The sequence below is a fragment of the Monodelphis domestica genome, chromosome 7, assembly GCF_027887165.1.
Source record: "Monodelphis domestica isolate mMonDom1 chromosome 7, mMonDom1.pri, whole genome shotgun sequence".
NCBI classification, from domain to species: Eukaryota; Metazoa; Chordata; class Mammalia; order Didelphimorphia; family Didelphidae; genus Monodelphis; species Monodelphis domestica.
Window position 1 is genome coordinate 238148817 of NC_077233.1, and position 12783 is coordinate 238161599.

General features: G+C 39.1%; 1 protein-coding gene across 3 annotated transcripts in view; it reads left to right on the forward strand.

Moving 5' to 3' along the window:
* Positions 1–12783, forward strand: part of KIAA1958 (KIAA1958 ortholog) — a 238271-nt gene that overhangs the window by 112803 nt on the left and 112685 nt on the right. For 2 of the 3 annotated variants that reach the window (XM_056806615.1, XM_016423849.2), the window contains exon 3: positions 7925–8029. The exons of the other annotated variant lie outside the window; for it this stretch is intronic. The gene's annotated coding sequence lies outside the window, so the exon portion shown is untranslated. The remainder of the gene's footprint in view (positions 1–7924; positions 8030–12783) is intronic. 3 annotated transcript variants of the gene reach the window in all.

Genomic DNA, 12783 nt, shown 5'->3' on the forward strand with positions numbered 1-12783 from the left:
AGTACAGAAATACACACATTTCTCAGCATATAGAACAGAGGCCTTCTAAAAAATTATCAGTAAAACATGTCTCTGTATACTAAATCCTAGTTTCCTATTAACTTCTACCATAAATTTAGACATGAGTTTTTTAGTATAAATTTAGCTGCTATATTGAACTAGTTGCCTGATGATACAAGTTGTGAATAGCAAAATTCTACACTGGCTTAGCATAGTGATAAGGATACTTGTTCAGGAAAGCAGCCAAGTGGTAAGCAACAAATGATGTGTTATCCTTGTTTTTCTGAGAAGTCCATTCCCCAAAGAAATTGAAACAAGCACCTTTCACCTTTGAAAGCAGTGGGCCTTAATATTGTGTTCAAAGAAAATAAGATTCTCTTCCCATAATGGTCTTCTTTCAAAATGTGATGTTTTGATTTGATATTTAGGAAGGGAGCTTAGTGCAGTTGAAAGAGCATCATACTTGAATTGAGAAGGCAAAGGTTCAAATTCTAGCTCTACTAATAATTAGAATATAGGCAAATTGCTTATACTCTCTGAGTTTCAATTTCCTTCTCTGTAAAACAGGGATATTTGTATGTGAGGAAAAATTTTTTTTTTAAACAATGAAGCATTATATAAATGTGAACTGTTATTTATAGAGCCTGTGGGATAGCCAGTAGTTAATGATTTCGGCTAATGATACCTCAAGTATGTTACATCATGCACTCAGATTCACATCCCTTACTCTCCTGTTAAAGGAATTCACTCAGAATTATAAAGGTTATTAATCTTGCTAATGTGCTCATTTCTGTAGTTGTCTCCAAGGTCAGTGGACCCTTTTCAGCTGCCTTGCATTATAATGGACCAAGAGTGAGAAAACCTAAATCTACTTACTTTATAAAAATGGAAGGTGTCAGACCTAATCCTGGAAATAATTACTGATTAATTTGGGGAAAATTGAATTTGTGGTATGACAGTGGTAACTGCTGCTCTGTGTCCTTTCTTCTTGGATGTTTGATGATTTCCTTCCTGTATGAGCTGTATGTGCATATCTCTTGTGCTCTGGATTCATAAAACCAGAATTGGTTTGGAATAGGAAGGGACCTCAAAGGTCACACAATTTCAGAGTGGAAGGGAACATAAGATCATAGGTGTAGGGTGGGAAGGGACCTCAGAGGCCATGTAGCCCAACCTCATCATTTCACAGGTGAAGAAACTGAAAGCCAGGAGGTTAAAGGATTTGTCCAACATCATTGTTAATTTTTGAGCCATTTCAGCCATGTTTGACTCTTCCTGACCCCATTTGGGTTTTTTTTTTTGGTTTGTTTGTTTTGTTTTTTACATAGACCCTGGAGTGATTTGCCTTTTCCTTTTTCCAGTTCATTTCCAGCTGAGGAAACTGAGACAAATTTAAAAGGAACTTAACCTTAAACATAAGTGACTTGCCTGGTCAACGAGCTAGTAAGTGCTTGAGGCTGGATTTGAACTCATGAAGATGAGTCTTTGGATTTAAAGCCCAATGATCTATCTGCTGTTCCATCTAGGTGCCCAAGCTGCCCGCCTACAGCTGTCTGTCCTTTACATGACAACCTTTAAGTGCTTAAAGACAGCTATTGTGCCTCCTTGAAGTCTTCTCAGCACTAGATATTCCCTTGAAATTATGCTTGAATAGCCTGCTCTTGAATCATCAGATCACGGTGACATCTTTTCCTAAAATGTGGCTCCCAGAATTGGAAACAAGCCAGCTCGAGTCAGCAAGCATTTATAAGTAGGTACTATCTGTCAGACATTAGGCTAGAGGCTCGGGATACAAAAGAGGAGGAAAATAATCCCTGCCCATGAAGAGTTTACAATCCAAACAAGGAAACAATGCAGAGAGCTATATACAAGTGAGATATAGCAATACTCCAGATAGGACCTGGCTAGGGCGGAATGCAAACAGGATGATCCCTTTCCTTATTCTGGACCATAAGCATCAAAATCAGGGCAGTATGACATAGTGATGGGCAGCTAGGTGGCTCAGTGGATAGAACTCTGGGCCTAGAGTCAAGAAGACCTGAGTTCAAATCTAGCCTCAGACATTTAATAGTAATCCTGGGCAAGTCATTTAACCCTGTTTGCCTCAGTTTCCTCATCTGTAAAGTGAGCTGAAGAAGGAAATAGCAAAGAACTCCATTATTTCTGCCAAGAAAACCCAAATGGGGTCATGAAGAGTCAGACATAACTGAAAACCAATAACAAAATGATGTGATGAATGAAATGTTTTACTCAGAGGCAGGAAGGCTCGGGTTCATATCCCATCGGAGACATTAATTCCAAAGACAAGTCACATAAGTGCTTTCAGTCTGTTTCTTCTTTTGTAAAATATAGGTAATTATACAGGTAACATTTACCTTTAGTGGCCTTGTGAGAATCAAATGAAAGAATGTATTTAAAACATTTCCTAATCCTCAATGCACTATATAAACATCAGCTATCTCTGTATCCACAAAGATGGCATGAGTCACTTTTTCAAATGCTTTGCTAGAATCTAGACATGTTGTATACGACACAACAGATACAACAAATACAAAAGAGAACCACTATATTGTATCCTATTGCCACTATATCGTATTGAGATACAAGAGCTACTACAAGAGATACAAAAGCCTTTCTTTGAGTGAGTTGTCTAATTACTCTATCAAGATAAAAAGTGAGATTTGTTTAGAATGACCTATTCTTTAAAACAGCAACAAAAATTTTTAAATGGTGCCATTTTCTTTACACCATTTGAAGATGCCACAATCACTGTCTTCTCAACCCTTCCCTACTACTGAACCCTTGTATGTAGTAAAGAAAAAGTGTGAGCAAAATCAATGGACAAAAAGACCACTTCTGGTATAATATGTACCTAGACTTCCTCAAATACTGTTCAAGAGGAGGGAAAGTACATTTCATTATCTGATCTATTTCTGGACATCAAGATCTGTCTTCAAAATAATCAGTTCCTCTGCCTCTTGTTTTCATTTACATTAATATGGCCATAAATGCCTGTTTCATTTTCCTGCTTCTTCTTCTGTTCCTCTCTGTCAGTTCATAAAGTCTTCCCAAGTTTCTCTGTATTGCTCATTTTTGTTTGATTTTTTATATTATTCAAGTCCTACCCAGATAGGAAATTATTAAAAGTTGTTACTCTTTGCTAATACTAAATAGAAACTCTCTAGTACTTAAGTAGAGGAGGCAAAAGGCAGTATTTTAGTTATTTTGTGGTAGAGGCTCTCGAGTTTCTACATCACATTGACTTTGAAATGAATTTAGACTGATTTATAGCAGCTGCTTTATTGAACATTTTATCATTTTAGTATCTATTTTGGCTAGATGCTATATTTCATAATAGAATACCAAATATCATGACATAGCCATTTATACAGTGTTTAATTTCTTGCCACTTAAAAAAGGAATGATCACCAACTTGGTAACTGCAATGCAATAGCATTATTCTCATGTTGGAAATATGTTTGGAATACCAAACCATAAAATGGTAGAGCTGGGCAGAATTTAGAGACTGTCTATCTAGTCCAACCTCTTTATTGTATAAGCTTCTATTTTAACCTCTGAATTAGAGGGTATTTATGAGGGAGGGGGAAATTTTCCCTTTCTGCTCCCTGTAGCAACCAAGTCATTGGAGCTACTGGACTATTAGTAGATGAAGTGTCCAGCTGAGAGCAGACACACAAACAAGGACAGGCCCAGATACCGACTCCGTCACTGGCTGGAGAAAGCCCTTTTAAGGAGTTTGAACCCTTGCATTAGAGAGCAGTGCCTGCTATAGACTCAAGAGAGGAACAGACCCTGAGTGACCAGCTGAGCTGCTGCAGCTTAGGAGAGCTATATGAGCACTCTATGGAGAAGGAACCAGACCACACAAAGGGGAATTGTGTTTATTCCCCTTTGCCACAAGTGTGTCCTATACGTGTGCCACATTATTGTTGGAATACAAATTTGAGCCCATTCTTCCCGTGGATTCTGGGCATATTTGTGAGAATGTACCCCATATTTTTGGAGAAATAGTTTGGATCCACTATTCTAACCTTACCCTTTTAGTAAATACCTTTATCAAAAGCTAATTGTCTCCTGACTGATTGTTTTATGGGAAGCGCACTAGTGTAGCATCTAGGAAATTACAATAGACGGAATATACCTACAGAATTACTCCCAAAACATGAAGTGGCAGTTGTTCCTATAGGGATCCAACACACTAGAATGATTGCAAATCGGGGGAGCGGCTCAGATGGGATGTTACACTTATTCTAATGGAAAAACTGGAACGAAAACGCTGATCTCCTAATTTTTAATTCAGCATGATAGCCTTTCTTTTAGGAAGACACGCTTATCAAATGTGAATTCTGTTATATTCCTGAAATTAGAGATATATTCATTACTCACAGTCAACTCAGAAAACCATTCTATCTAGAAACCCATCTGTATCATATTTAATTTGTAAACAGCATTGATCAAAAGCTTTCAAACATACTGTAGATGATTAGAGAATTATATATTTGTTTCATACTGAGTATTAGAATACTGAAAGATTTTAAGTGGATTTTTGATGCATTAGGGATAAAAGCCTCTTCTAAAACCTCTGGAGCTTCATTATGGTAAGAGGGTGACCTTGAACATTCAAAAGCTATTCCTGTAACTGGTAAGCTTTGGCAAGAAGGTCCTAGCAAGCCAGAAGGGTTTCAAGTGTAGACTTTAGTGCCTGATGGTCATCTGAAGATCTACCTAGCCAGCCAGGAAAGGCTCCTTGCCAGAAGGTTGGCCCTACTAAATGGTGAATTTGTTTAGCCACAGGAATTCATGAAAGCCTGTGTGAAAACCTTGAGGGCTTATGATTGAGATTATGTTGTGATATTCATCGCATCTGTTGATAGGTTGGAGGTGAAGTAACGGATAGAGAATTGGGGAATTGCTATCCACTGCCTCCGAAAGCCTCTCAAGAGATGCAGGTCATGGGCAAAGGCAGCTCTAAGCCTCCTAGTTTCTGAGCTAATGCATGGCATGCAATAGCTTTAGAAGCTTGATTCAGTTTTTCTGACCAGGATGTTTTAGAACTTGTCAGAGGTCCTTTTTGTTCCAGCAGGTCTTCTCCTTTCCTCAAGATCTGAGTTGAGAATGAGGCGGTTGCCACAGTGATCTTCATCTTTTTTTTTTCCTCAATCATTTAGTCCTTAAAGTTTTGAACCTGTGCCCCAAATGTCATTAAACTGTACATAACTGTTGACTCCAAAAGTACCACACCTAGGTCTGTACCCAAAGGAGATCAAAGAAACAAGAAAAGAGACCCAAAATGAACAACAATATTTATGAAGGCTCCTTTTGTGGTGGCAGAGAATTGGTAAAGGAGTGGAGGTCCATGATTGGGGAATGACTGAATAAGTAATAATATGGGAATGATGGAATATATTTCACTGTAAAAAATGATGAACATGGTGATAGTTTCAGAGAGAATTTGAAAGACTTATATGAATTGATACAGTATGATGAGATGAACCAGGAGGACAAGTTCTATGATGACAACAGTATTGTAAGAAACAACCAATATCAAAAGACTTAGGATCTGTGATTCAGTCAAGGATCAGCTATTCTTCCAGAGCATTCTTTTTTTTTTTGGTTTTGTTTTTCTTTAGGGAACATGCTTTTTCTTTTCTTTTTTTTAAACATTATTTTATTTGGTCATTTTCATACATTGTTCATTGGAAACAAATCATTTTCTTTTCCTCCCCCCCCAACCACCCCCACCCCTTCCCTAGCCAACGCGCGATTCGTCTGGGTATCACATGTGTCCTTGCCCAGAGCATTCATGATGAAACATGCAAACCACCTACTGATAGGGAGATGATGGACTTAGAGTTCAGATTGAGATTTTTTTGGGGGGGTGGGAATTTAATTATATATATTTGTAACAGGAATTTTGCTTTTGTTTCTTTTAGGGGGGAGGGTGGTGAGAAGGTAGATTTAAATTCATTTAAAAAAATTTTTACTTTAAAAAACCCACAAAAACTTTTAGTTCTTACCCATTCGTAGCTTCCTTTTTCAAGTTCCAACTCTTACATTTGAAAAGTTATCTTAAAAACAATAAAAGCTTTTCAATTAAGTATTCAGTCCACATTCTTCATTGATCACTGATAGCAGTTAATAGTTAATAGTTGATAGTTAATAAACCATTTTTTAGACTTTCCCTTTCTACCATTTTTGTTTGAATAGATAAAAACATATAAATGAATTTATTATAATATGTATAGTTATGAAACTATTCCAGTGTGAATTTTATTACACTTGATATTATTCTGAGTATATGTAAATCACATCATAGGGTACACGAGACAGTTCTTTTTCTATTTAGATGACACTCCAAATCTATGAAGATTTCCTGGGCTATGGGGCAGAAGAGACCATCAGATTTCCATATGCTGAATTTAAGATGTACATATGGAAATATCATAGAGATCAATGGAAATCACGAGATATAGTTCTAGATGTCTCCATGTATACATAAGTAAAATGCTTAAGAGGAACATTTTCATAAACTTTAGTTAGCAATATTACTGAAAATATCCTGTCTCCTCCTAAGCAATCTAGAATGCTATAGTTATGAAAATGACCCTGTGTAGGTTTTTGAAATGAGGAAGTGTAAAAACAAAGGGCAAACTATTTGAGTAGGGAACCAAGCTACAAAGAAAAGGTAGCATTAATTTCATTAAGGATATAAATATATTAGCTATAGTCTGTAGCTCTTAGGAGGGAGCCTACTAATTCAATTCTAATGAGTAATTTCTAGAAACTGCTGCTTTCCTCTGTAGGGCTATATTAACCTGGAAGGAAAGATTGTGGCCTTATTTGCATTTTTGCATAGCTATCTCTAGTGGTCAGATTCAGCAATCATTTAACCTCCTTTGTCGAGTAAATACTGCTTAATGAATCTACTTAGCCCCCCAAATGAAGTAAAGAGAAGATAATATTATTGTTTCTACTTTATGGCTAGGATAACCCAGGGGCAGAATGGTGATGGACTGTAAGAAATCATGGTAATATGGAAAGAGCTCCAAGAGAAAAGGGATTCTTAACCTGGAGCTGTGAGGCTGGGTTTCTCTCCTCTCCCTTCCTTCCTTTCTTCCTTCCTTCCTTCCTTCCTTCCTTCCTTCCTTCCTTCCTTCCTTCCTTCCTTCCTTCCTTCCTTCCTTCCTTCCTTCCTTCCTTTCTTCCTTCCTTCCTTCCTTCCTTCCTTCCTTCCTTCCTTCCTTCCTTCCTTCCTTCCTTCCTTCCTTCCTTCCTTCCTTCCTTCCTTCCTTCCTTCCTTCCTTCCTTCCTTCCTTCCTTCCTTCCTTCCTCTCTCCTTCTTTCCTTCCCTCCCTTCCTTCCCTCCCTTTCTTTCTTCCTTTTTGATAATTATAGTATGACTGGTTTCCTTTGTAATCATATGTATTTTATTTTAGGCATTTTTAGACATTATTTGGAGAAGAGATCAGTAGGCTTCACCAGGCTGTCAAAAGAGTCCATATAAAAGTGTGCTACTAAAGGTTTAGCAGCTAGAAAGTGTCTGAGGCTAGATTTGAACTCAGATCTTCTTGACTCCAGGCCAAGCATTCTATTCATTATACCACCTAACTGCTTCCATAAAAGGCATATCTATCTTGATAGCCCTGATCCATGCATAGGTGGTTGATGAATGCACAAACCGTTATTGATAGTATATTGATATGCAGTTGGGTAGACCACCTATTGAATCCATCCATCCAGATCTAGATCTTGGACAGTGACCTCAAACAATGAATGATTTGGCTCAGAATTGAACAGGAAAGAAGAGAACAAACTAGATTATTTTGGGGAAATTGAAAAGTTCATTTAATGGCCCCAAGTTTTTTTTTTTATTTTAAATTTTTATTTTTTCTTCTGTCTTCAGCTTTTAAAATACTCACAGTCTTCTGATGATGCTGTCTCCAAAGAATTGAAATTTAGCATACCTAGAAGGCGAAGGTGGAGATGAGCAAATTATAACATATTTGAGGTGAGAAATTAAGCCAGAGATGCAGTGTAAATTAGCATGCTATCTAATAAAATGTATTACTGAAAAACTACATGGGCCAGTTATGTGGTAAGAGCAAGGGGATAGACCTATGCCATGTTACCTTCTTTTTTTAAAAAACTCTTACCTTCTCTTGTATTGGTTCCAAGGCAGAAGAGGAGTAAGGGGTAGGCAGTTGGGGTTAAGTGACTTGCCCAAGGTCACCCAGCTAGGAAGAATGTAAAATCAAATTTGAACACAGGACCTTCCATCTTCAAACTTTATTTTCTATTCACTGAGCTACCTAGCTGTTCCAATTTTGCATTTCCACAAGTATTAATTTTTTTTTCACTACTTAAAGCAAGGTCACAAGCCCAGGCAATGTCGTTAAGTACTGATATTTTTTGTCACCCAAGTTCAGAGGCTTATTTAGCTTACCCATCCCTCATCCTTTAACAAATCAAACCCTGAATCATAAATGTGGAAATCGTTTTTCCACGTGTAGATTCTAGCCCATTAGCTCTCAGACATTTATTTCTTTGCCCAGAGCACACAATTTTTGCCTTGAGAGATCCCAGCCTGCTGAATATTTTCCTCCCAGACAGACAAGTGCAGTGCCCCCAGTTTACCTTCAAGAACAAGTGTTTTTGTTGCTTTCTTTGAAAGTTCAGGGTCCAGTGAGATCTGAGATGAGTGCTTTTGACTAATCGAGTTGTTTATTTTGTGCATACTTCTCTTACACTCTGTGACTCCTAGATAGGTTTTCTTTTATCGTCAGTGGCTTAGGGATAGGGACTGGACTCATGATTTCATTGACGTAGGAACTGGATCTGTGATTTCACTAGCATGGAGAACTCTAGGCAAGGAAGCTGCCTTTATTTAGAATAAGTGTCAGCCCTGTCTCTTCCTCTTGGAGCTTTAGTTTCCTCCAGTATGTCAGAGGTGAGTGACTTGCTCAGGATCACACAAACACTCACTGCGTGAGGGAAAATGGGAACCCATTTCTTTCTGGCTTCAAAGCCATTCATTATGAACTCTTTATTCTGCCTGGATTTCATGCAGTAAAATATATAGTAAACCAAATTGTTTTTAAATGTTATTTCCAATAACATCCAATTTGTAGCACACCGGATAAAACTCATGAGCATAACGTGGCTCTTCTTTAAGAAGCATCAAACTAAATCCTTTTTAAGAGTGGCAAATAGATAGAGAAATCTTTAATATGAATAATTCAAGGAGGAAGAAGAGTCATTAGGAGGCCTCCTAACGACTTGCCAGCCCTCTGCTTCTTACTTACACTGTTGATGAAAATATGAAAATAATACTGATGCTCAGCGGTGGCAACAGGAGCCAGTTTCTTGGACGCTTGATTGGATCCTGCAGTATAAATGCTTTCCTTTGCAACTAGGCATTATTTTATTCTTAAACATTTAAAAACACATTGGGAAGGGATCCGTTGGCTTTAACTTCCTAATGAACAAAAGGCATGAAGAATCCTTGCCTTATTATTAGCTTAAGTTCAGCCTTCAGGTAATAACTTCGAAACGTATACTCTAAAGGCTAACAGTTTACAACTCAGATCTCTTTGGGCTCCCAACATTGCTCCCCCTTAACATGCTCATCAAATCTTGACACGTTGGCATAAAATGCATTTTTCCTCATGCTGAAGAGCCAGCTTCAGCAGCAGAGTTTAATATACTAATGACTGTGTAATCCCTGATAAAATAAAAGACTTCCGAAATGGAAACCTGCTTTACTGTAAAATAAAACATTTTCATTTGCAAATCTAACAAGCATTTATCAAGCTCCTGCTGTTCATCAGGGACATGAAGGCAAGAATGAAAACTAGCCCCTGCCCTTGAGGAACTTACACAGTAGTTACACAGAAAAACACAGAATCACTTCATAGATAACGATGAGCATTAGAAAAGACTGCCTAGAGAAACTGATGTTAAAATTTTTTTCTTTCAATTGTCAGGCATTTATTTTTCTCCTTTCCCCCCTCCTGGATTAAAAAACAAAACAAAAACAAAACAAACCAACAAAAAAACAAAACACCACACACAAAGCCCTTATAGCAAAGTCAAAGAAGAAAAAATATATTTTTCCATGACCCAAAGTGATGTACATGGCTGCGTGATGCCTGGTTTTAGCCTTGTGAGCAGCTAAGAAGGCTAAGAGATCCGTCTAGGTTTCCTACTGTACAGGTAGTTACTGTTGATGCTCCAGATCAGAACTATATCAGGTGAAAAGCAGCAAAAAGGCAATGGGTAGAGCATTGGGCTTGGTGTCATGAAGACCCGAGTTCAAAACCTGCCTCAGAAACTTTCTAGCTGTGTGATCCCAGACAAGACACTTAACCCATGGGGCAGCTACCTAGCACAGTAGATAGACCACCGGATCTAGAGTTAGGAGGAGCCTGGGTTCAAATGTAAGGCAAAGTCCTTAACCCCAGTTGCCTGGCCCTTGCTTTTCTTCTATCTTAGAAATAAAAAATAAAAATAATTAATACTAAGACAGAAGGTAAGAGTTTAAAAAGAAGATACCATAGTGGTGTGCCTCGGTTTCCCCATTTGTAAAATGGGAATGGGAGAATCAAATGAGATAATCCAGTGCCTGGCGCATAGTAGGAGCTCTATAAATCCTTCCTCCCTCACTGCCTGACTCACTCTCTAATAGAGGATGTATTCAGATGTTCGAAAGAATTTGACTGGTCTTTGTCTGTGTCCTGGAGGGCAGCCCACGCACGAGCCAACCTCCTGGCCGGTGCTGTAGCTAATCAGTCAGGATATAGGATGCTACCGAAGGGCAGATGGGACCCTCTGGAGGAACGTCTGTCCAGTTTCCCTTAGAAGAGTAGCCACGTCAACAAGACTTTAATCAAGACAAATGAGTTTTCCTAAATAAAGCCGATAGGCAATTATTTATCAGATGTATTATTTACATATAGGATGTATTCTCTATAAATAACATAAATTATACATTTATATATTTTATTTATTATTTCCATAACTCGTTCCTAAATAAATAATTGGCTTGAGGGAGAGAAAATCAACTTGAGTACGTTTTTAAACTTTGCCTTTATTAGTCTGCGGTGGTCGGTCTTTAGATGGAACCTAGAGAAGGAACAAACTGAATTCTGAGCTTCGAAAATGCGTCATTACCTGCACGACATCCCTTCTCTTCGGCAGGCGAGCATCTCCTCCGGAAGGTGAGGGGATGCTATTTTTAACGGCGCTGAAATGCCAACATCACTCACCTTGACGCCCATTGTTCTTTTCTGACACTTACTAAAATACTTGGGTGCGTGGGTCTGAAGTGTAAATCGCCCCGGCACCTCTAGCCATCCATAAGGGGGGACGTCGTCGGCCCTTCTGAATGCAGCTGAACAAAGTGGAGAGAATGAATGACAAATCTCCGGGGAGGGCGATGTTCCCCTCTGGCAAGGCAGCCTTCCTCTATCTGAGGCGCATCCCTTTGGATAAAGCCTCCCCTCGCACAGACCGTCAGAATGGCAACTTCTCCAGGCCAGGGACCCTGCTTTTGACTCTCTTTGAATTTTGAGTGCTCAGTGCCTGCTGCCCGATTGCGTTCCCCCTGCCTCAAACAATCACCCCAACTCACTAAAGAGTTTCCTCTGGTCTTCTTTTCAAGTGTGGCGCCCTACGTCATCATGCTATTCCTCACCATTTTTTTTTTTAAATTTAAACCCTCACCTTCTGTCTTAGAGTCAATACTGTGTATTGGCTCCAAGGCAGAAGAGTGGTAAGGGCTAGGCCATGGGGGTTAAGTGACTTGCCCAGGGTCACACAGCTGGGAAGTGTCTGAGGTTAGATCTGAACTCAGGACCTCTCAATCCACTGAGCCACCCAGCTGCCCCCCCCTTTTTTTAACTCATATAGAGTTTTTAGAATCAAAGCAGGAGAGCAGTAAGGGCTAGGCAATGGGGGTTAAGTGACTTGCCCAGGGTCACACAGGCCAGATCTGAACTCAGGACCTCTCAATCCACTGAGCGACCCAGCTGCCCCCAGAATCAGACATTATTTTGTTTTGTGACCAGTAATGATTTTGTTCAATAATATCAACATTAAATAAGGGATCCTACAAGGATCTATATTTTAAATATTTGCCAGCATTTTGGACACAGTTCCACAGAGTCTAAGTAGGAAAGAACTGAGAATAACTTAGCTTTCCACACCTAAAAATCAAAGAGAATTTTATAAAAATGCCTGTTCTCCTGATTGTCGTGCAATTGGAAAGGTGATTTGTTTCATAGTTTCCCAAAAGATTTTGTGTAGTTTTCTGTTATTAAAAGTTTTAGGGGGCAGCTGGGTGGCTCAGTGGTTTGAGAGTCAGGCCTAGAGATGGGAGGTCCTGGGTTCAAATCTGGCCTCATCCACTTCCCAGCTGTGTGTCCTTGGGCAAGTCACTTCACCACCATTGCCTAGCCCTTACCACTCAATACACAGTATTGACTCCAAGACGGAAGGTGAGGGTTTAAAAAAAAGTTTTAAATTATGGTAAGAGATAGCCTGGTGGCTCAGTGGATAGAGAGCTAGGCCAGGAGTCGGGAGGTGTGGAGTTCAAATGTGATCTCAGACACTTCCCAGCTGTGTGACCCTGGGCAAGTCACTTGACCCCCATGGCCTAGCCCTTACCACTCTTCTGCCTTGGAGCCAATACTTAGTACTGATTCTAATACAGAAAGTAAATTTTTTTTAAATTATGCTAAGATATTTGGAATATCTCATACATGT